Raw genomic sequence first — 23,340 nt, forward strand, 5'->3', positions numbered from 1 at the left:
CTTAAATCAGAGAGAAAAACCTGACAAACAGCTCACAGTCCACAGATTCAGCATAATGAAATTACAATTTTTGGAAGCCGATTCTGGTCCAATAGTTAGCATACATGACATCTTATCAGACTAATAATATTAATTTAACAGTGTTAAAATATTCAATAAAAAGTTTAAGCCGGACACAGAGCAAAATGGACTAAAATACGTTTCATTATGCAGAATTACCCTTTTCAGAATATTATATACATTGTATATATTACATCATAGTATTGTTACTAATACTACCACTCGCACTACTTTATTACAGCATTTTAATGTTGTAGTTCAACAAGACAGAGTGAAATAATAGTATGTTTACAAGTAAAATCTGAATCTGGTAAGTAGTAGTTGGTAATTTTAGCTACAAGAATTAGGAAGTAAAAATGTGTTGCTGTAGAAATATAAAATTTAAATGTTGAGTGAAAAGATCTAAACTTAAACTTTTAAGCCTTAGTTATAACACATATTAAGGATTGTTAAGCATGTTTTGTTTTCTACACAGATAAAACAAGGCCGCATTATTTGTAATATTTGAGACACTGCAGCATTTCCAGCAGCAAGCTCATACTTAAGTAGAAACTGTGGTGATGCTCATGACAACAGTAATGATGATGATAATAAGGATGTGGGCAAGGTGGTGATCCTGATGGTCATACTCAGGATGGAAATAAGCGTGCTGTAAAAATGCTAATGCTGGTCGGTTTCCTCTGAAGTACATTACCACATTAACAACGGTGATCATCTCACAACTCATCAAATGAATAGTAATTACACCTGTTCAGCTTCTTGCATTAAACATTTTGCTGCTGCTCCAAATGTACCAATGCAATTAAGTGCTGACAGAATAGTGTGTTATATTGGACTGGCTTTGAAGGACCCTGTTGTTCCTCTCAGCTAAACAGCAAACGTGAATAGAGTCAATAATAAACAGAAAGCAGCACTCAGATCCTGAGGGTTAGCGGGCCTTATATAAGTGAAAAAAAATAATAATAATAATAAAAACTGGAAAAACTGTTAGATGTGTGGAGTCGCCAGCCCACACAAATAGAACACAGAGGAAAGTTAGCCGCACAGAGGAGTGCAGCCCTGATCAAACAGTTGTTGACTGGATACTGCTGTGCTGTGGGAGGGAAGGAGGGATTAAATCCACCAGGACTGCATGAGAAAACTGCATTCCTAAAAATGATTGGAATTCAACAGGAGCTGTATCCCCAAGATTAGGATCAGCATGTCACATGACATGAGAATTTTCAGTGACCTAATGGATACTAAATGCTTTTTTAAGAAGTTAAATCATTAAGGCATTTAAATTAAGAAACACTGAATAAATATTTTTCATGCATCTGGGGGTGTGTCAGTTCAGGGAACTGGTGGTATAAATAATCTGTTAGGAGTTGAATTTAGCAGTTTTGAAAACCTGCATGTGTCATTGTAACATCTTGTCTTCTCAGCTGTCCACCTGGAACATCTTTTCTTCTGGAGCTGGAGCTTCCAACAAGTGTGTTAGGGATGGAACTGATGCTTAAACAATTGATTAGATTGGCCAGATTGACATCACAATGCGACAAAATCTGGAGGCTGAACAGCACTCAATAAGCCAGTCAAAGCCATTTACTGAGACCATGTGACACCATTTTTGATTACAACTTATGGCTGAGAGCAAAACTTCTTGTTGTACGTCGCATTAGCCTTCACACAGTGGCCTTCCCCCGTGGTTTGTTGCTTTAAGTTAACTGTCATGGCCACTGCACTGACTGTGCTCAGTGTGAGCAGAGATCCTCACGTTCATTGCTCTTTTATTGAATCCATTCTTAGGTGAAGTTATGTTATGTGAACAACATGTACACTACATGTAGTTATTATAATACATACTGTTACTAAGACACAGGGCTTTGAAAGTCAGCGTGAACACAACGTGCACACTGAGCCAAAGGAGAGTCATTCATACAAACTGCAAAGTGCAAAGAGAATGTTATAAGCACAGATACCTTTGACTGTCAAAGGTGTGTTTATGCATTTGCAAACATACACAACAGAATCAGGGTTGGGACTGGGGCCAATACCAATACCTTTATCTCGGTTCCTGAACAATACTTTATTTGATACCAATTTTATAATATCAGTTCTAAGAAAAAGAAAATTACATTACACATTACAGTACAAATCTTGAGTTTTATTTTTCAGCTTTGGGAAAAAACAAACGAATAATTTCCAGCTTACCGTTGCAAAGGTGGAGATTTTGAATCAGGCCGCTCGGTACAGTGGCCTACAAGTACAAACGCGCTGCATATGCAGACAGGCGTTGCAAATACAGAAACGCACTGCAAATAAGAAACAAATGCAAAAAGAAACCGCATATCCAGCCATACCACGGAAGTGCTCCAGGCCTCTAGGGGCAGTGCTGAGTGTCTGCCCGAGAGACAGACAACGGACGGATCAATGTCAAAGAAAAAGTAAAAAGAATAAGTAGTATATACGTAGCACATTTCTGTATTTGCAGCGTTTTCCTTTTACATCCGTTTTCCTATATGCAGCATGTTTCTGTATTTGCAGCACGTTTCTGTTTATGCAGTGCGTTTGTACTTGTCGGCCACCATACGCTCAGGCTTTGTCACAACCACGAAATTGAATGCTGAGAGGAGAAGGCTGCGGTCCGCTCTTCTTGCAGTCAAACACAGACCAACTTCCTGCTCTGAAACTGATTCCGCACACAGTCAGGCGCTTCATCAAATTAGCCGTGTTGTCGGCCTTAGCAATGACGACTTTTTTGCATGTATTGCATCGCGCACTATTGGCATCAATCTTGCTAAAATGGAGCCACACTTTTGACCTCTGTGGCATTTTTCACCGGCAGCATGATCAGGTCTTGATCACGTGATTGATGCCTTGGTACCGAACGACGAAGCATATTTCGATACTTGGTACTACCGAAGCATTTTGGTTGGTGCGATAAAAGAAACGGAGTTCGGTACCGAGCCCTACCCTGCACGTCCCGGATGTGTCTCCTCTGTGCCCAGCACTTTACCGACCTGTAATTCCAAACTGGACAACCGTCTAACTCATTTTTAAAGTTGTTGGTGCTTGTTTTTCCAAGTTGTCTTGAATGCTCCAGAAGCATGTGCATTATGTGCATTTTTTCCCCACACAGACATATGTTCCCTCTGCTGCCACTGAAAGCGCCAAGCTAGTACAATATGAACACAGAAAAACAGGACATAATTATATGCAGAAATTAATTGCTGCCATGTACTGATCGACAAAATATCTTGCATTTCTTTTTCAAATCAGCCCATGTAAGTTGAGGAGAAATGTTCTGAATAACATCAGCTACATGATGTCAAGCCTGCTAGCCAGCTTTCTGCTAGAAATAGATCCACTCTCATTCATTTGTGCTCTGAATTTCACTATAGCCTTGCACATATATAACTGTTTTGCAATAGAAAGGGCAGGGAGCAAACAGCCGTCAAGGGTTAAGACAGGGAGCCAGCAGCAGCGACTGTCATGGAGAGCCTTTTGCACATTTCATAGGATAGGCTGAAGATTATTATCCTCTGTGCTGTTATTCTTGACCTAAATACAGTTTCTACATGCATTTTATTATAACGTTTGCTGAACTTGTTAAACATGTTGTTTGTTTTTGTTTTCATGGCACTAAGGTAAATGCTGATAGAAATGGTGTTTTGCTAAACTTTTTAAGTTTAGTACTGTGTCGCCTTTCATTTTCATGGCACTAAATTATGTGGTTGCTTACCATGCAGATGCTCAAGGTAGTTCAAGCTTTCAGTTTCATTTATGATTTTGATCATTTTAAAGAACTGTCTTGTGTGGTACCACTGCTGCCCACTGCAGAAGATTACCTTTTCCCTATTTATCTGTATTGGATGTTTGGTTTGGGTCATTTTGCTGCTAAGGAAATGCGCAGGTAAATGGGAGTGGATCTATCAATGAAACATGAAATAGAAATCATCTTACTCCCAAACAATCTGTCCTCCCTCACTTCTGAAATGATGGCAACGCCCCTACTTCCTAGCATGTGAATATTTCAAATAATCATTTGCATCTCCTTCCAGTTTCACTTCTTTTTAGTGACAAAGTGAGATCTTGTAGTTGATGTCAGAGCCTCTAATAGCTGTCATAGATGCTGGCAGACAATATTGTATTCTCATGCCTGCTAGTATGTAGAGTAAATGCAGAATTCTTCTTCTCCTTCCCTTAGGAAACCTGCCTTCCAATGAAACTAAACCAAACTTTGCTCAGAGGTCCAGTCCCAAACCAAACTTACTCAGTTGGTATTATACGCGAATAGACCTGATGGTGATACTGCAGCAACCATCTAAAGTTAAAAATTTGAAAAATCAGCTGTATCTGACTTATAGCTTAATGGGCCTAAGAAAAATAGGCTCATTTGAGCAGAACTGCTCAGATGCTTTGAGATGGCAGGAATTTCTAAAGTCCATCTGTTTTTCTCAAAAACTGTAAAACTAACTAAATGGGAGTTGCTGTCTTCACTGTTAAACGACCAAGCTGTTGAAAAGCTATCTGCTCTGACCCAGAAATGTTCACAGATAAGATAACATCACATTTGGTCACACCGCTGGCTTGAATGAAATTACAGATTTCTCTGGGTTTGAACATTGTAGGAAAGCTTTGGGATAATGTAAAATAGATAACTCAACAAAATATAAAAGGTCTAGTTATTTTTAGAAATGTTCGTATGTGTGTGTATGTTCGTATCCATCCATTCATTTTCTATATCGCTTATTCATGCAGGGTTGTGAGGGCATACAGCTTGCTTTTCAAAAATAAATAAATAAAAACTGTCTCCTGTGTGCTCATTAAAGTGCAACAAGAACAAGGATCTACTCAATAGACCCCTGCACTACCCTATGAATGCTCAATATGGGCACAATGCTACACCATGAACCCTCCATGTAATAACAGCCACTGAACACAGTAATGTTGTCAGCTAAGTTATTAGACCAGCAGTGTGTGCAGCAGTTTGCACTGAAGAAAAAAATGTGAACACAACATGTAGTGTTTATTGTATGTGTAATCAACTGTCTTACATCCCTTAAAAGAAAAAAGAAAAAGAAAATCAATGGTTCAGCCAATTTTATTGTTGACATGATGCAGTAAATACACTTACCTTCAATCTCACCAGCTTCCCACAGCCTTGCAGATGGATAATTACAGAGAGGATGGAGCAATGAATGGAGAAAAGTAGTGCTCAGGCTGCGCTGGGGGGGAGAAGGGAATAGAAAATAACAAGACAGCTTTAATTACTGAGAGGACTAATAAGACTTCTCTGTCACACTGTGATCAAACATATGGGGGTCATGATTCAGGATGTTAGGTAGACTGATTACAGATAAGGCCCATGTGGCAGCATCATACTGGCAGAGAGGCCCTGCACTATTGACAAAAAGAGCATAGAAGCCCCCAGATAGGTATGTTGTCCCACCTTTAGCTCTGCTTATGAGATAAATCATCCACATGCACACTAAAGAATTTTAACCTACATTAAATTCTATAAAAGCAGCATGTGAAAATTGTGCGACAGCTTCAGAGAAAGCTATGAAAGAAATGAAAAAAAAATTGAACATAAAAACATACACTTTAATTTTATTTGAGGGCTGAGCATCATTTAATAACTTTTGATTTTATTTTAGCTGATTGCACACAACTGAGCAGAAGCGCTCTCATTAGATGTCTGTCTGATAATGTCATAGCCAAATTTAAGGAAGCAGTTCCATCGATTCTTAGTACAATACCCAGGCTCAGTGTGTCAGGGGACTCATGCACTACCTCTAGTTGCCACGGCATTGTAGGCTCATTGCACAGCATGCTTAACCTAATTGCGGCTCTATCTAAAAAGATTATAACTCGAAGAAGCTCTGCTCCATGGTACACTCAGTAAACATGTGAGTTAAAGCAAAGATCACAACACATAGAGAAGAAATGGCGTTCAACAAAAAAGGATGAATTTGTTCGTATCAGCCACCAACAATTAGCTTCTATCCTTTCCTCCTCTAAATCCACCTCTAAATTTCACCCACTCTCTTAGATCCTATTCCTATTAGGTTACTTAAAGAAGTGTTCCCTTTACTTGGAACCTCCTTAATAGACATTATTAATTTGTTCCTGACATCAGACTATGTCCCACAGACTTTTAAAGTTGCTGTAATCAAACCCCTGCTAAAAAAGCCACTCTTGATCCAGGGGTTTTAGCAAACTATAGGCCTATCTCCAACCTGGTCTTTATTTCAGAAATTTTGGAGAAAGTCGTTGCCAGTCAGCTGTGCGAGTATCTCCATAGTAAGAGCCTATTTGAAGTCTTTCAGTCAGGTTTTAGGGAACATCACAGCACAGAGACCGCACTGGTAAAAGTCACCAACAACCTGTTAATGGCCTCTGATCAGGGCTCTGTTTCAGTACTTGTCCTTCTGGATCTCAGTGCTGCATTTGATACCAATGACCAACAGATTCTTTTACAGAGACTAGAAAATCAAACTGGTATAAATGGAACTGCTTTAAGCTGGTTCAAGTCCCATCTATCAGACAGACATCACTTTGTACATGTAAATCACAACTCGTCCATGCACGCTAAGGTTAGCCATGGTGTTCCACAAGGTTCTGTGCTTGGCCCAATCCTATTCACAATCTATAACGCTCCCACTAGGCAATGTGATCAGAAAGCACTGATCTGACAGATCTGATCTGACTGACATAAATTTTCACTGTTATGCTGACGACACCCAATTGTATCTATTAATAAAGCCAGAGGAAAGCAATCAGCTCACACAACAAAAGGAAGTTTTTTCTCACCACTATCCTACTGGGCCAGCCATGCTCTGTAGGACTCCTTCTTTAGCTTGACGGGACCTCTCACCTCCGCTGTCCATCAGCAGGTTCAAGGATTGCCAGTGTGACTAGCACCAGAGACCTCCTGACCACAGCTGCGAACACAGCCGCCATGCAGTCGAAATTCTGGGAGTTGAAGACCATTCTGACTGGGTCCTCAGCCAGATGTTCCCAGCAGACCCTCATTGTTTGTTTAGGTCTGCCAGGTCAATCTGGCTTCCTCCCCCACCAACTGATCCAACTCCACACCAGGTGTTGATCAGTTGACAGCTCTAGTCCTCTCTTCACCCAAGTGTCCAGAACATACGGCCGCAGATCCACTGATATGACTACAAAGTAGATCATCGACCTGTGACCTATGGTGTCCAGGTGCCAAGTGCACTTGTGGACACTCTAATGTTTGAACATGGTCTTAGTTGCGGACAAATTGTGACGAGCGCAGAAGTCCAACAACTGAACACACCTCGGGTTCAGATCAGGCAGGATATTTCTCCCAGTCATACTCCTCCAGGTCACACTGCCCATGTGAGCATTGAAGTCCCCCAGTGGAACAATGGAATCTCCAGTAGGGGCTTCTTCCAGCACCTGTCCCAGGGATTCCAAAAAGGAAGGGTACTCTGAACTGTAATTTGGCACATAAAACAACAGTCATGACCCGTTCCCCAACCCAAAGGCACAGGGAAGCAACCCTTTCATCCACTGGGGTATACCACAACATACAGGCAGAGAGCTGTGGGGCGATAAGTAAGCTCACTCCTGCCCTCCGCCTCTCACCCAAGGCAGCTCCAGTTCAACAGAGTTCAGAGGCAGAGGCAGAGTTCAACCCCTTTCAAGGAGAATGGCTCCAGAGCGCAAGCTGTGCGTAAAGGTGACCTCGACTCTATCTAGCCAATATCTCTCAACCTCTCGCACAAGCTCAGGCTCCTTCCCCAACAGTAAGGTGACATTCCACGTCCCCACAGCTAGCTTCATGAACTGAGGATCAGACTGCCAAGGTCTCCACGTTTGTCTGCCGCCCAATCCACACTGCACCAGACCTCTTTGTCTCCCCCTGCAGGTGGTGGACCCACTGGTGGACAGACCCATGTCTTTGCTTCAGACTGGGCCCGGCCCAGGCCCTATGGGCAAAGGCCTGGCCAACAGGCACTCATAGGCAAGCCCTTTCTCCAGGCCTGGTTTCAGGGCAGGGCTCCAGTAACCCTCCAGGCAGGGTACCCTTGTCCTTGGTTTTGCCTTTCATACAGTTGAAACCAGATACTTACACTTCAGAAAAAAACACAAAAGCTTATTTTTCTTTACTGTCAAACATTAAATCAGAGTAAACTTTTTCTGTTTTAGATCAAAAAATATTAACATTTGTTAAATGTCAGAATCGAGCGGGGGATAATTTTTATGTATTTTTAGAATCATTTTCATCAAAATCAGAAATATACACTAAGTTTATTGTGTCTTTAAACAAAAGGAAGGAAGGAAGAGATGGATTATGAGTCCTAGAGAGGAATGTTCTTTGGTTGGCTGATGATGTCGCCACCACCAGGACAGTAACCTGCATTCCCAACCAGAAACCCTGGCTGAACGCTGAGGTGAGAGCTCTCCTGAAAGCTAGGGCTGCTGCGTTCAGGGCAGGTGAGGCATCAGCGCTGAAAGTGGCGAAAAGAGAACCGATGGCAGACATCACGAGGGCCACATATGCTTGTAAAATTCAGGGGCACCTCACCGCCAACGACCCCTGGAGCATGTGGAAGGGCATAAAGTGCATGATGCACAATGCCCAAGGGATCCCTCCCTGCCAGACAAACTCAACAGGTTCTACGCTTGCTTTGAGGATCCTGCCCCCCCCGCACTAGACATATACCACCACCCTGTGACCCGCCCCTCTGTCCACAGCAGATGTGTGGAAGACCCTTAAAGCCTCACTGACACTGGCATCCATTCCCACCTGCCTTAAGACTGTCACTACTGTCCACATTCCAAAGTGTTCCACAGTGACAGGTCTGAATGACTACCGACCCATAGCCTTGACACCGGTAGTCATGAAGTGCTTCGAGAGGCTGGACACGCCTACAGGAAAAACCGCTCCACGGATGACACCATCTCATCAGTGGTCCCCACCTGGAGAGCAGAAACCCCTACGTCTGTCTGCTCTTCCTGGACTTCTCCTCTGCCTTTAACACCATCATCCCACAGACCCCGGTACAGAAGCTCTCCACCCTTGGTCTGAGTCACACTTGGGAACTGGGTCCTGGACTTCCTGACCAACAGACCTTAGACTGTCAGGATCCACAACTCCACCTCCTCCTCCATCACCCTCAGTACTGGTTCTTCACCCTTTTGTTCACCCTGCTGACATATGACTACTTGGCGAGGCATCCCAGCTGTCACATCGTGAAGTTTGCAGATGACACAGCAGTAGTTGGACACATCAACAACAACGATGAGTCAGAATACAGAGAGGAGGTGGAACACCTGGTGCAGTGGTGCACAGAAAACAACCCCTGCATCAATGTGACAAAGACCAAAGAGATGGTGGTGGACTTCAGAAGGGACAGGCCCCCTACTCCTCCCCTGCACATCGGAGTAGCTGCAGAAGTGGTCTCCACCTACAGGTACCTGGGTGTGCACATAACAGAGGACCTCACCTGGAATGCCAACACTTCCCGGCTGGTCAGGAAGGACCATTTATTTTATTTTTTATATTCTACTTATCGCTCCCGGCACCTGAATCCTAATTTCATACCATAAACATGTAAACGTGAGCTGGTATGACAATAAAAGCTCCTTGATCCTGATGAATGAACGGTATATTTGGAGGAAAAATGACGAAGCTTTGAAGCCTCAGAACACCAACCCAACTGTGAAGTATGGGGATGGTAGTATAATGTTGTGGGGCTGCTTCGCTGCAGAAGGGATTGGTGCACTTCACAAAATAGATGGCATCATGAGAAAAGAAAATTATGTGGATATATTGAAGCAACATTTGAAGGCATCAGCCAGGAAGTTAAAGCTTGGGTGCAAATGGTTCTTCCAAATGGACAATGACCCCAAGCATACCTCCAAATTAGTTACAAAGTAGCTTAAGGACAACAAAGTCAAGTTATTGAAGTGGCCATCACAAAGCCCTGATCTCAATCCCATATGGAATTTGTGGGTGGCACTGAAAAAGGCGAGTGCGAGCAAGAAGGCCTACAAACCTGACCCGGTTACACCAGTTCTGTCAAGAGGAGTGGGCCAGAATTCCAGCAAACTATTGCAGAAAGCTTGTGGAAGAATACCCAAAAAGTTTGGCCCAAGTGAAACAGTTTTCGGGCAATTCTACTAAACACTAAGGAAGTGTATGTAAATTTTTTGGCTGATGAAAGTAATTTAAAAAAAAAAAATCCATAAAAATCTCCCTCACTCGATTCTGACATTTAACAAATGCAAAAGATTTTTAATATTTATTGATCTAAAACAGAAAAATTTACTATGATTTAATGTTTGACAGTAAAGAAAAAAAAGTTTTGTGTTTTTTTCTGAAGTGTATGTAAATATCTGGATTCAACTGTAGAGATCTCTGTGAACTGCGCTTTGTTTCACCCTTCCTCCAGTACCGATTTGTTTTGGGACATCCTACCGGGGGCAAACCAACAACATAACTCCTGGGATCATAAGGGTGCACAAAGAACACTGTCACAAATTTGTATTCCAGATTCCAACATATTCCTATATGTCACACATCTCTCTGCTGTCACTCATTGTTGTTATATCCATTAAAAATGACAAAACAAATACAAATAAATAAATAATCTGCAATGTTTGAGATTTACATGTCTAAACAACTGCAGAAATACACCAAGGTACTGTGGTTAATTAAAAATTTACTCCAACCAAAATCATGACTATTTTTACTCTGTTGTGACTCTGCATGTAAGATAAAAGACACGCAAGATATGCCTGTAACTAAAAGCTCTCTCAGCTCAGCCTGGAATATGACGATGATTGTTACCTACCCCCATTACGAAAAGGCAAAGCATATTATTCTCACATTGATTTTAAACAAACAGAACCGGAGATGAAAAGGAGACATTAAAAACCAGTGAGAGCTCAAAAGTATCAAATCAGTCAAACCTCATTGCCTACGTTTACATTTTTGCTCAAACAGTTTAAAGGAAACACTTCAAAGTTTGACACTGCCGAGGTAACAACTGTAGCAAGAGTAGTAAGGGGCCTAGCCCAACCCATAAAGAGGTGGGTCTCAACATTTTGTTTATATAGTGAATCACACCAGCAGTCAAAGTGAGGTAAAAATCCATTCACTTTAACTGGCATGCGAATGTAACTTGCTCAGCAGGACAAACCTTTATCTCTAAGTGGGATAAGAACTGATAGACTGGCAAAGGCCACGCAACTCCCAGCTTCCCCAGTGTCTCACTGATGAGCCCCTTGCCTGCCATCAACCCACAGTATTCCCTTTCTATTTCTAAGACTCCCAGAGGTGACAAGGAGGTGAAGAGTGGGTGATAGAGTAATTAAAAGGGCTGATTAGAATGGCTGAAAAAGGACACCCAGGGAGAAAACAAGAATTTCTCTCAAGACCGATAAGATGAGGAAGAAGAAAAAAAGTGAGGCTGAAAATACAGTGTAGATATCACATCAGATCAGTCTTCAAGTTCACAGGAGAAATTATTTTCCTTTTCTTGTCCCAATCCCTTCAATCTGGGCAGAATCTCAGGGGCACCATCTCACAAGACCCAGAAACACAGTACAGAGCCAAGTAGTAGTAGTAGTTCTCTTGGGTTTTTCTAGGTAAAGCCAAGAACAGCAGTGAGGGTTTTGCTAATTTTTTTCACCCTGGATTTATCTTTAATCCGTTTTGCTATGTTCGTGCAGCTGTAACATGGCCGCTTTGTTTACATCTGGGATCAGCTGATCGGCATGAAGCCGGAAGACACAGGAAGACATAGTGAGGATGCAGAGGAGGAACAAAGTGACGAGGGAAAAAAGCTGGGTAGATATAAGCTGTGTCTCCCCTCGCTCGTCACAGGCAATGTAAGGTTGCTAGCAAACAAGATGGATGAGCTAGCAGCGCCACTCAGGAGTCAGAGGGAGTACCGGGAGAGTGGTGTTATGTGTTTTACAGAAACACAGCTCCACTGGGTTATACCTGGCAACAATGTTTCCATTGAAGTCTTTCAGACTTTTTGGGCAGACCGGGACTGCACAGAGAGAAGTAAGCGTAGAGAAGGAGGACTTGCTGTTCTAGTTAACAACTGAGTGCAACCCTGGTCACATTACAGTCAATGAACTCCTGGTTGTTGGACTCTAACCATATTACATGCCAAGGGAGTTTTCACATGCTATCGTGGCTGCTCTTTACATCTCTCCCACCACCAATCCAACGTCGGCATGTAACCTCATAGGCTACCGAGCTCATAAACCAAGATGGCTGCCCAGAGCAACCAAGCTGTGTTTTGCATGTTTTTGGTGTTTTTTTCTTTTTTTTTGTGTTCAATTTAGTAAGAGGTATACACAATGCTGTCTTACAAATGCCTATAGGCATATAGCTATGATGTGAAATACCACGTAATGTGTTGTTTATCAACTGGTGCTGCTTGTGACTAGTTGATGCTGTCATAACAACAATGGCTGGATAACATTACAAATTTGCTGTCTTGTGTTGGGGCAAATAGAACACATCCAACTCAATTTTTAATGGATGTGATGTCACTACGAGTCCAGAGGTACAACTTAAAAGTGCAAATCGAATGCAGCAATAATGTATGCAAATGTTAAGGATGCATACAGCTGCTCCCACTCCCCCCACCCAACTGGGAAGGTCACATCACAACCTTGTGAACCTCAACCCCTGCTACGCGTCTCTCATCACAGACTACATCAATTTCTGTGTGGACTGCACTACCCAGCAAAGACTGTCCTTTGTTATTCAAATAACAAGCCATGGAGAAACAAAGGACATTAAGACCATCCCGAATGTCAAGAAAAGGGCTTTCAGAGCAGGTAATAGGGATGAGGTGAGAAGGATACAAGAGGACCTGAGAGTCAGGGAGGCCAAGGACAAATACAGGAGGTATGGAGTGGCATGACCGATTTCCGTTGTCCAGCTAGCAACAGAGTCGGGGTCAGCGTGGATCGGGTCAGTGAACTTAATCTGTACTTCAACAGATTTAACACCGTGGCCCCAAACCATCAAGCCCGAGACTCGGCTTTTGTCAGCTGTCGGCTACCACCAACTCCCCTCCATCCCCACTCACTGCCGCCCACCCTGTCTCAACACTGCCATCCCATTTCCCTCTTGTTTCCTCTACGGTGTGCTTCACAGCTGACCAGGTGAGGAGACAGATGAGGACACTCCACTCAAGCAAGGCTGCTAGTCCCCAGGGTAGCCAAAGCTTGTGCCCTCCAGCTGTGTGGCGTATTTCACCATGTCTTCACCTTGGACCTGAGTCTTCAGAGGGTCCCTGTGCTGCGGAAGACGTCCTGCCTTGTTCCAGTACTAAAAGATGACACATCCTAATCGCTTCAAGGTCTACAGTCCTGTGGCATTGTCCTCCCACATTATGAAGACTCCGGAGAGTGTTGTTCTGGAGCAGCTAGGGATGCTGTCTAAGTTACACACTGTCCCACCCACTCCACAGTGTCCTAGTTAGGCACACAAGTTCTTTCAGTAGCACACTGATTCATTGAGTGCCACAGGAGGTCATTCCTGGCTGTGGCCATCAGACTTTACAACTCTCCCTCAGGGTGTCAGAGACTCTGAGTAAATAGACTGAGAGACTGGTTCTGCAATTTCACTGTATTGCTGCACTATTTTCCACACATACTTTCTTTTATTTTTGTATTCTAGGTATATTTTTATTTCTATTTTTATGATAATTCTTTGGCCTGTAGATTTCTAATCTTGGTTAAAGTATTCTGATTCTGATTCTCTAGTGGAGTGAGTTTTCTCAGTGATTCATATAAATATCAGATCAAAAATAGGATCAAAACTAGAAGATACTGAACCATATCCATGTAAACATACACGTAAAACATGGTTTGCTTTAAAAGGTGCGTAATATTGTCGGAGTGAAACAACCAAATATGACCAGAATTTAAGTAGTTCATATGTCTGAGAGTGAGAGCCTTGGTTTTCAGATGGATTAAGAGCACAAACTACTTGGTGGGGATAAATGATGATCCTCTGCTGGGATCTGCAGACAGGCAGCTGTGGTGTCTTTATGTCTTCCCCATTCAACAAGCCCTGACAATGATGTACACTAAGCTCCTGCCAAGAGACATGAGCCTTCACCAGTGCAGCAGCACTAACAGGATAAATTCAGCTGAAGGGCATAAAAAAAGTAGGCATGTGACTTAAAAAGATCTTACTTTCCCTTATTGCATCTGGATACCTTAAAAGGTCATCAATGACTTTAAATCCTCATTGATTTTTACACTCTACTGCACAGAGTGAGCCAAAATAAAGATAACATACAATATGTTAATTATTTAATGACATACACATTCAACATCATAGATAGGATGCAGATAACAAATAACCTCATTAATAAAAAGCCATAAGATAAAATTAGGTTTAAGAACATATTTTTAAAAAAAATAATGATAAAAGAGGACACTAAGTTTGCATGCCTGAGATCCTCAAGCCAATAACAGCCATAACCAAGGTTCTGTGAGATGGTCTGGGTCCACGGAAAATTTTCAAAAAAGCACTGATATCATTTTTTCATTAAATTCAATAAGACATGTATTGGGAGATAAGCCTGACACTGATCCCACACCATGTCTACACCTGCTGCACAGTGAAATCAACACGACAGCAGCACATCAGCAATGTCCAGTACATGCAGTGGCTATGTGCTCAAGTCTGAAGAAAATACACTTAACTCCTAAACAGACACCTTGGGTTTTTTGCATGTACATCAAGAACCTGATGGAACTAATCAGATGCCTGAACCACCTGGGCAGCTCCTTTTGGAGATTTTTTGGGCACGTCCAACTGGGAGAAAACCCCAGAATAGACCCAGAACTCACTGGAGGGATTACATATCTCATCTGGCCTGGGAATGTCCCAGAACGAACTGCAAAAGATTGCTTGGGAGGGGGACCCGACCCCAAACAAAATGCAAAATGGAAGATGAATGGATTAAAGTATGTATATATGAATGAATGGATGGATGGGAACAAAGCTCACAAATATTCTATCTGAGCACCTCTTCAGTCATACTGCAAAAGGAACATAACTGTCTGTACTCAACAGGCTAAATTACTTGCATGTGGATTAAAGTATGTGGGAGATGTGAACAGTTTCCCTCTGGGAGGTAGTAGCACGTCAGCTCAACACAAAGGGTCCAGTACTCATTTCTGTCCTAAAACAGTACTAATCTCATGAAGAACTGTTTCATATCAAGACTGGAGACTAGGTCTGGCTTCAAACCAGCCACTGGAGGGAAACTATTAATTATTGCTTTCATTAATGATTTTCTTTTTACAGTGCTTATTTAACAAACATTATTGATAACTATTAACATGATTCTGAACTTGTCCTTTGCAGAATCTGCAAAGCCTGCTGCAGCAATTACTCCAATTCTTCTCCAAAATGAATGAAGGCAGAATTAATCAGTGGTAGGACCAGTATGAAGTGCTGTGAGCTTGCAGATACTGATAAAAACTGATAAAACCATTTGCTTGCTCACAGCTCTGCACAAGGGTTTGTTGCTGCAGCTGATTTGCTTTAATTTATTACTAAGAGTGAATACTCCACATTTAAGGACCACACTGGCGAGTTTGCATAATTTAATCACAAACAGTATACACCTCATGTTAATGTGGACCATTTTGAAAGTGTCATGTTGTTGCTGAGTAGTAATGCAGCAGTGACTGCATTTAGGAACACTCTATCTGTCAAGCCAGTAGTATCAACAGAACAATTTAAAAAATAAACTTGCAGATGTAAAACTTGCTTTCAGTATGAAATTAACAGAACACAATGACTGTCATAAAGCTAAGAAAATCTTTCAAAACAGCTTTGAAACAGTGTTGTGGTTAAGTTTACACAAGTAGTAATTACTTGGCTTAAACATCCAAAACCAAACCAACCACAAATAAATAATAATAGTTTTTGGTTGATATCCAAAAAGGTAGAGAGTGAGCTGTGTAATCTTTACCTCTTAAGGATCACTCTTCAGTGCTGCAGTAGACTGCTTGTGTTCGTGGCTGAGACAGAATGTACCGTCTGCTCTGCTCTCTTTGCCTGTGGGAGAAGCAGGAAGAATGTGATTTTTGATGTAAATGCGAGCAGCTCTGAGGGAAAGAGATGGAGAATTGATATTCAGGTTCAGGTCTGGCTAAGGCCTATTCACCTCACCTTAACGGTGACCTTATGACCCCACAGTGAAAATCATTTGGCAGCTTCTCTGACCTCTAGCAGTATGCGCACACATTGACACAGCAGCTGAATTACAACTGAGGAATTTTTACCCCAAGTAGCCAGTCTCCGGCTTTTTGCTGCTTCCATTTTAAAATGATTTCAAGGGTGTGAGAAACAGCCAGAAGAATCCTGACAATATTTATCGTCATTGTTTTTTAGAGGACAAAACACAGTTTCACTGGTGGTGTCCAAGAATTGAAGAACTTTGTCCGTACTAATGCAGCTAACCCTTATCTTGCACTTAGTATTGAGTTTCGATATTTGTAAGATGAAGCCTTAGGCCTGTGGTCTTGAAATGATGAACAGATCTCTGCAGATCTGGTGTAGATAATTTACTGTGATTATATTTATCAATAAACACAATAAATGAGCCTTGATACCGGTCCTCAAGACTGATTTTACTGCATTTGTGGACGTTTTTCTATACTCTTTTGGAGTACCAACCCCTCCCCTCCAATGGTTCTTTACAAAAATGTGCCCTGATAACCTTTGTAAATAAGAGTGTCTGCTATGTACTGTTAGGTACTTTCCACACCTCATTTCAGAGGATTGTCCTTCCAGTTGGTTCTACTGTTGTCTAAATTTTGATGTGTAGGACCCTTGAAATTATTGGTATCAAATTCATACATTCAAACTTATTTATTTATTTATTTTACCATCCCGCCAATGTCAAATTACACCAATATTTTCAAATTGTGCAATACACTTTTTAAAAAACAAATGTGAGTGAGCAGAAAGTCAGGTACTGGTTATTGCATTATATGTATGATAAAACCCCCAACAGGATACACAAAGGTCAAACTGATCAGACCAGGCATGTTATACGAGTGTAACAAGGTTTCATGAGTCCCAGACACATGTTGACATACTATAAGGTTAAAGATTAATGAACCCACTAAAAGAGAAACAGATACTGTACTGTGGACCTACCTAAAGATGATGAGACAGACCAGAAGTTTATTCCTCACAGCCTGCATGACAATCAACATTTCCCTGTTCTCTCTCAATGCGGCTGCTCTATACTTCAAACAAGCCCACTACCCCAACACAAATATTTGGCCTTTCAACAAAACCTAATATGGTGCCTTTTACAGTTAGCATCTAAACTTTGTCTAGAGTTCTACTGTAAGCTTGTAAAATCTAATAGCAATCAATGCTTTTCATTTCAAACACAAATAGTCTCTTTGACATGAAGCCACAAAAGAAGCACATCACTCCTTTTTAAGTGTGGATAAACAATAATAATCAAAAGCATTTCTTGAATGACTGTCCAACAGAACATGTATGAGTCACTTTTTGTCAAATGAGAATTACCATAAGCTGCTGTAACTCTGTTGAAACAATGGCACATCCGGCATGCATCTCCAAAAGTCAAAGAGTATAACTAATGTGCTCAGAACAACGCAATAACACAATATGTCTGCATGTTGGACGAGCTGACCAAAGTTCTTACTCACCAAACTCATTCAACCATGTCTTTATGGACCTTGTTTTCATGTTGGAATAAAAAAAGGCCCTGAATGTGTTTAAGACAGTGAAGATAGTTGTGGATTTCAGGAAGTGCACTGTTCCACCAGCTCCCATCCTCCTGTATGACTTCACAGTCAACACTGTGGAGTCTGCTTCCTGGGAACCATCATCACCCAGGACCACATGTGGGAGCTGAACTTCAGCTCTTTCATCAGAAAGGCCCAACAGAGGATGTACTTTTTGCTCCAGCTGAAGAAATTCAGCTGCACTTCTACACCTCCACTGAATCCATCCTCACCTCCTCCATCACAGTCTGGTACACCGCTGCTACTGCTAAGGACCAAAGTAGACTGCAGCATATCATTCGCACTGCTGAGAAGGTGATTGGCTGCAATCTGCACTCCCTGCAGGACCTGTAAGCCTCCCGAACCCTGAGGCAGACTGGCAAGATTCACCGTGGACATGGACTCTTTGAGCCACTCCCCTCTGGCAGGAGGCTGTGGTCCATCAAGACCAAAACCTCACACCACAAGAACAGTTTCTTCCCCTCTGCAACCAGCCTCATGAACAAGGCACAGCCACACACAGCACACCATACACAGTCTCTAACCCTGCTGTAAACATATTTCATTACGTTACATTACATTAACGTGGATTCTACAACCTGTTTATGCGTTACATTAACGATATTGTCTGAATTGATGGGATCATGAATGCTGAAAAGTACAGACAAGTTTTAATTCATCATGCCATTCCTTCTGTCCTGACTGGCCATGGTTTTATTTTTCAGCATGATAACAATCCAAGCATACTGCCAATGTAGTGAAATCATATTTGGTAAGTAGCTGATAAAATACTGACAGTCATCCACAGAATCCAGACCTGAATATTATACAGGCAGTATGGAATCGCCTGGACAGAGAAAAAAATAAAAGACAGCCTAAATCTAAAGAAGAACTCTGGGAAGCGCTGAAATAATGTACCAGAAGACTACTTTAGAAGACTTCAAGACAGACTCCCCAAAAGAGTTCAAGATGTGTTCAGTGCCAAGGGACGTCATACTAAATACTGACTTTTGCCTGTCGAAGCCTTGTTGTTCTCAAAATTATAGACTAAGAAAGTTTACAAGGGAAGAAAGAAATTCACACAGTTGCTGTAATGTGTCCACCGTGTTTGTGAGTTAGTAATCAATTATCACTTTTTTCTCCATCACTCAATTATTTCAAGTCATGACATGGAAAAAAATTAAAATGCCACTTTTAAAAATATCAAAATTTATACTCTGGATATGACAGCATGAAAAACCTAGTGTTTCAACAAAATAATACAGTGACTAGGCATATGCCAGACATGCTGCATTAGTGCAAAGTGAGTGCGATTTAAGCAGTAAAAACTTCATTCATAACAAACCCTGTAAAAACAGGATTTAATAAAAATTTGCCACCCACACAACATCATGCAAAGATACTACACACCTGTTTTTTAATAACTAAATGAAAAGCCTAAAGCTTTGGTGACTAAAGCTTTATGAAAATAGAGCCTGACAAACAGCCGCAATTCACAATTCAAAAACAGTCATAAGCATACAGGACAGTGTGTGAACTTTAAACGAGGTGTTTCTTCCTGTCCAGATGAATGGACTACAATCACTAACCCTAACAATCACGTCACAGTGACTTTAAAGAGATACGTCTTACTTCATACGGTATGCGAATGCATGATTTAATGGCTGCAATGATCTAAAAACATGGCTGAATAGCTTGTGAGTACTTAAGATATCGCTCTATTGATAATAACGTAAATTATTCACGCAATTACCCAAAACTTTAGTGGAAAATTCGGCATATGTATGAACCCAGGTTGCCCATAGATACATGAAATACGCCGCTCACATGCATGATACGAAACAACCTCCTGCTCCACGTGGAGGGTTTCACCCAGCTCAACTAAACAAACGAGTCCTGCCTATCGTCAAGTCATTTTACAATATTCTCGCTAAGATGTTCACTTTGGCGGATTAACTATAACGTTTGTAAATTCGGAATCAAAGCAGTACACGCCAATGACTAATTCGGCTAGCGTGTGAGCCTTGAACAAATAGGAGCAGAGCTGATATTTACTTTGACCGAAGCTGACAGACAACTGGCGGAGCGGATTCATTTAAAACGTCATGTGTATGCACAGAATACCTGAGTATTCTGCAGTTTCGTCGCCGTTTCCACCATACAACATCCGAGTAAGCCAGGTTGGCCACTTTAACAGGACTTACAACAGGAGGACGCATGTCCTGTTTTACTGCACGTTAACCACGTGTGCTAGACATACCAATGCATATGCTTGTTGACAGTGACAGAACATCAAAGCAACCAAGGCGTTTAAAGTCGCTGAATTAGTTACTAACGTGACACACTTCTAACAGCACATTCAGACAACAAATATACACTGTATACACTCACCTTCTGTCAGACAGAGTTGTGCGTTTACATTATGGGAAATGTAGTTTTATACGCGTGGGGTAGTGAGGAAAATACGCCTGTGCCACTTTTCTAAAACTACAATAACCAACGGGGAAGTGACGCGAGGTTTACGTTGCGTTTAAAGCAGATAGGGATCATTTTGACAACTTATCAATAAATGTATTCACAGAGAATTATATCACTGAAATGTTGCTTCAATTAACTCTTTATTTAAATAGATAGTGTGACTGCGCAAATTTTAAGAGAGACTTGTAGACAAGAAAATATTATTCCTGGGTTTCAGTCACGTGACTTTTTTGTTGTCGTCGCCATCTTTAGGACCGAAGCGCCCTGAGGGGAATGGGTAGTCAGACGAAAATCGCTCATCTCGCTGCTAACAAAATGCAACGTTATGTCAGTAAAGTAGGCATTTTAGGTTTCGATCCGTACGAACTTCCAACGGGATTACTGACGCCGCTGAAGTCTGCTGATGACTTGCTAACATCGTTTTTGGTGACATTTTCATATAGTTTCAATCCCTCTCCATCCACCAATAAGTCCCTCAAGCCATTCAAGAGCACTGAAGCTTACCTACACTTCATCAGGATGGGTGAATGATCCTCGAATTTATCATCTGAAGATGAAGAAACTTTTTTTAATTACAGGAAAGGTAAGTTAAGTGTTTACTTACATCTTCTGTGCTACTGGCATGCTTAGTGGTTCAGACGGACCCAGACGGACCCAGCAAGGTTAGCTATGCTATGTTGTGCTAATATGCTACCATTTGGCAATAGTGCCTTGTTTTGACTGCCCTGTTCCTGTACACTTTAAAGTATAGATATAGATGGATATCAATCATGTGCTGTAAGATTTAAGAGTGAATATTTTAATCTCTCTCTCTCTCTCTCTCTCTCTCTCTCTCTCTCTCTCTCTCTCTCTCTCTCTCTCTCTCACACACACACACACACACACACACACACACACACGCAGGTATGTTCCAAAGATGATGGAACTGGACTTGCCAAATCCACTTTCCACACTGTACTCAACCAGCCGCCCAGAGACAGACTATGCCTTGCTACTACATGATAGTGTCAAGGTCTTTGATGTAACAAAGCAAAAGGTAAACAATTGAAACATTCTCTATTTTGTTTACCATAGGGCCAGGCATGCATTAAAGGTTTTGAAGTGAACTATTCATAATGATTGATGTGTATTGGTCATAATATTGGGTACATAATGTGTATTAGTACAGCTGTATTTCAGTCTTATGGATAACTCCCCCACCACCACCACCCGACAGTGTTTGATAGTTGAGGAGGAGACCAGGGAGGAAAGTAAATCTAGAATTTGGTGTGATCAGAGGACAGGAAGAGTCACAACATCAGTTTTCAGTGAGGCTGCCAGAGCAAACACACCCACATCCCTGATCAAAAGAGTTTGTTATCCCCATGTTTTCAGTTCTCCACTGAGGCAACAAGGTACATCTATTACACAGCAGTTTCAAAAGAAACGGTATGCATAGGGCTGCTGTTCATGTCTTGAGAATTTAAAGCTAGATAGCCATACTTAAAGACTAATTGGTATTGTTTGTTCTAACACTTACAGGTGGTATAGAATGTTTCTAAGTCAGTAAATAAGTTATGTTTTATTGTTCGGAGAATACAACATCTTGTAGTAAATGTTCACATTTTGATACATATCTTACATTGCAATCTTTGTCAGATGGGGCCCAGACAACGAGAACAGAGCAAAGGAAAGCTATGTTGCTGTAATGAAAGCCCACCATGAAGACTTCAAAGTGAAGGCTTCAGGATTTTTCATCAACCCAGAACTCCCCTGAATAGGAGCATCACTTGACGGAATGGTTACCTGCGCTTGCCATGGAGATGGTGTTTTTAGAGATAAAATGCCACCTCAAAACCAGGTGCTCTCTTGTTGAAGTTGTTGTTGTTGCAGGGATTCATCATTCTGTCTTGGCATAGGAGAGGATGGGGTTGTGGCACTGAGACACAACCCTAAGTATATGTATGAAGTGAAGGCCCAAATGCACATTGCAAAGGTGAGTTACTGTCACTTGATGATTTGGACACCACAGGAACTTTTTACTCAACGTATTCCTTACGATTGAGACTTTTTCTATACTGCGTATGACAAAGTGGTGAATTTCATCAAGATGAAAGAGCTACCTGAGCTGCTGGGAAAATGGTATACAGCACCAGGCTTTACTCCCATGGACAGTACAGCCACCTGAAGTGGGATGCTACTGTGGTCAACCTGCAGACACAGATGCACTTTCACAAGACTTGCCTTAAGGCTATTGTATCACCCCTGAATCAGAGGGCATGCTTTTTTATCTGTTCATCCACTACCAAAGGTTGAATGTATAAATTTAGTATCAATCCACAATGAATTGCAAATGTATTACAACAAGATGAACATGCACAATAAATACATTTCTGAATTATTATGTAATTTAATAAGATTTCTTTTTCTATTTCCACACTTCCCATCAAGATGTCACGTACAATAATTGATTTGTATATTATCGTGATAGACTTCTTGTTAAGTAAAACAAAACAAACACATTTGCATGTAACTAATGAGTTACATGCAAAAAATGTGTATTAGTAATAGCTTTGTACAAAAACACATTAAAATGTTTTTAATAGAATTGTTAAGTATAAGGTAACACAATTTTACATCGATGCTATTGCGAGGGGACAACAGATGGGCAAATGTTACACAGAGCGCAGCAGACTCTGACCATCTTGTCAAGAGATGTAAGCTCTCCTGGAGCTGCAGACTGGCATAGAGAAATGGGTATTGTGTTTTGTAAAATTGTGAACTTGTTTCTAACAAGCCCAATCACCCGTTCAACATGGATTCAGACAGCTGCTAGTCCCCTTGAATACTCAAGTTCATGTGGATGCAGTTGTTGTTTTCCCCTAGTGAAGGCAGGTATTTTGAGATGAGCACTGTACAATCCCACCACATCTCCTACTGTAAACCCTCGATCTGCAAGGATCAAATCATTAGGTGAAACTAATTTGAATCTGTTCCTTACTGGGCCACCATATGAATCCAGACAACCTA

General features: G+C 41.5%; 1 protein-coding gene and 1 long non-coding RNA gene across 7 annotated transcripts in view; one reads left to right on the forward strand and one right to left on the reverse strand.

Moving 5' to 3' along the window:
- The window catches only part of fhit (fragile histidine triad diadenosine triphosphatase), a 232,453-nt gene extending 212,056 nt beyond the window's left edge, over positions 1–20,397 (reverse strand). For 3 of the 6 annotated variants that reach the window (XM_046379976.1, XM_046379940.1, XM_046379984.1), the window contains exons 1-3: positions 19,978–20,238; positions 16,056–16,141; positions 5,180–5,270 (exon numbers count right to left, since the gene is read on the reverse strand). The gene's annotated coding sequence lies outside the window, so the exon portion shown is untranslated. The other 3 variants (XM_046379966.1, XM_046379948.1, XM_046379956.1) reach the window with 3 other exon arrangements.
- A 10-nt stretch (positions 20,398–20,407) lies between these two features.
- LOC124054249 lies at positions 20,408–22,724 on the forward strand. The gene is made up of 3 exons (XR_006842339.1): positions 20,408–20,914; positions 21,235–21,367; positions 21,970–22,724. It is a non-coding gene; the product is annotated as an uncharacterized LOC124054249 (long non-coding RNA).
- Positions 22,725–23,340: the final 616 nt, after the last annotated feature.

This window comes from Scatophagus argus, chromosome 3, assembly GCF_020382885.2.
Source record: "Scatophagus argus isolate fScaArg1 chromosome 3, fScaArg1.pri, whole genome shotgun sequence".
Classification (NCBI taxonomy): Eukaryota; Metazoa; Chordata; class Actinopteri; family Scatophagidae; genus Scatophagus; species Scatophagus argus.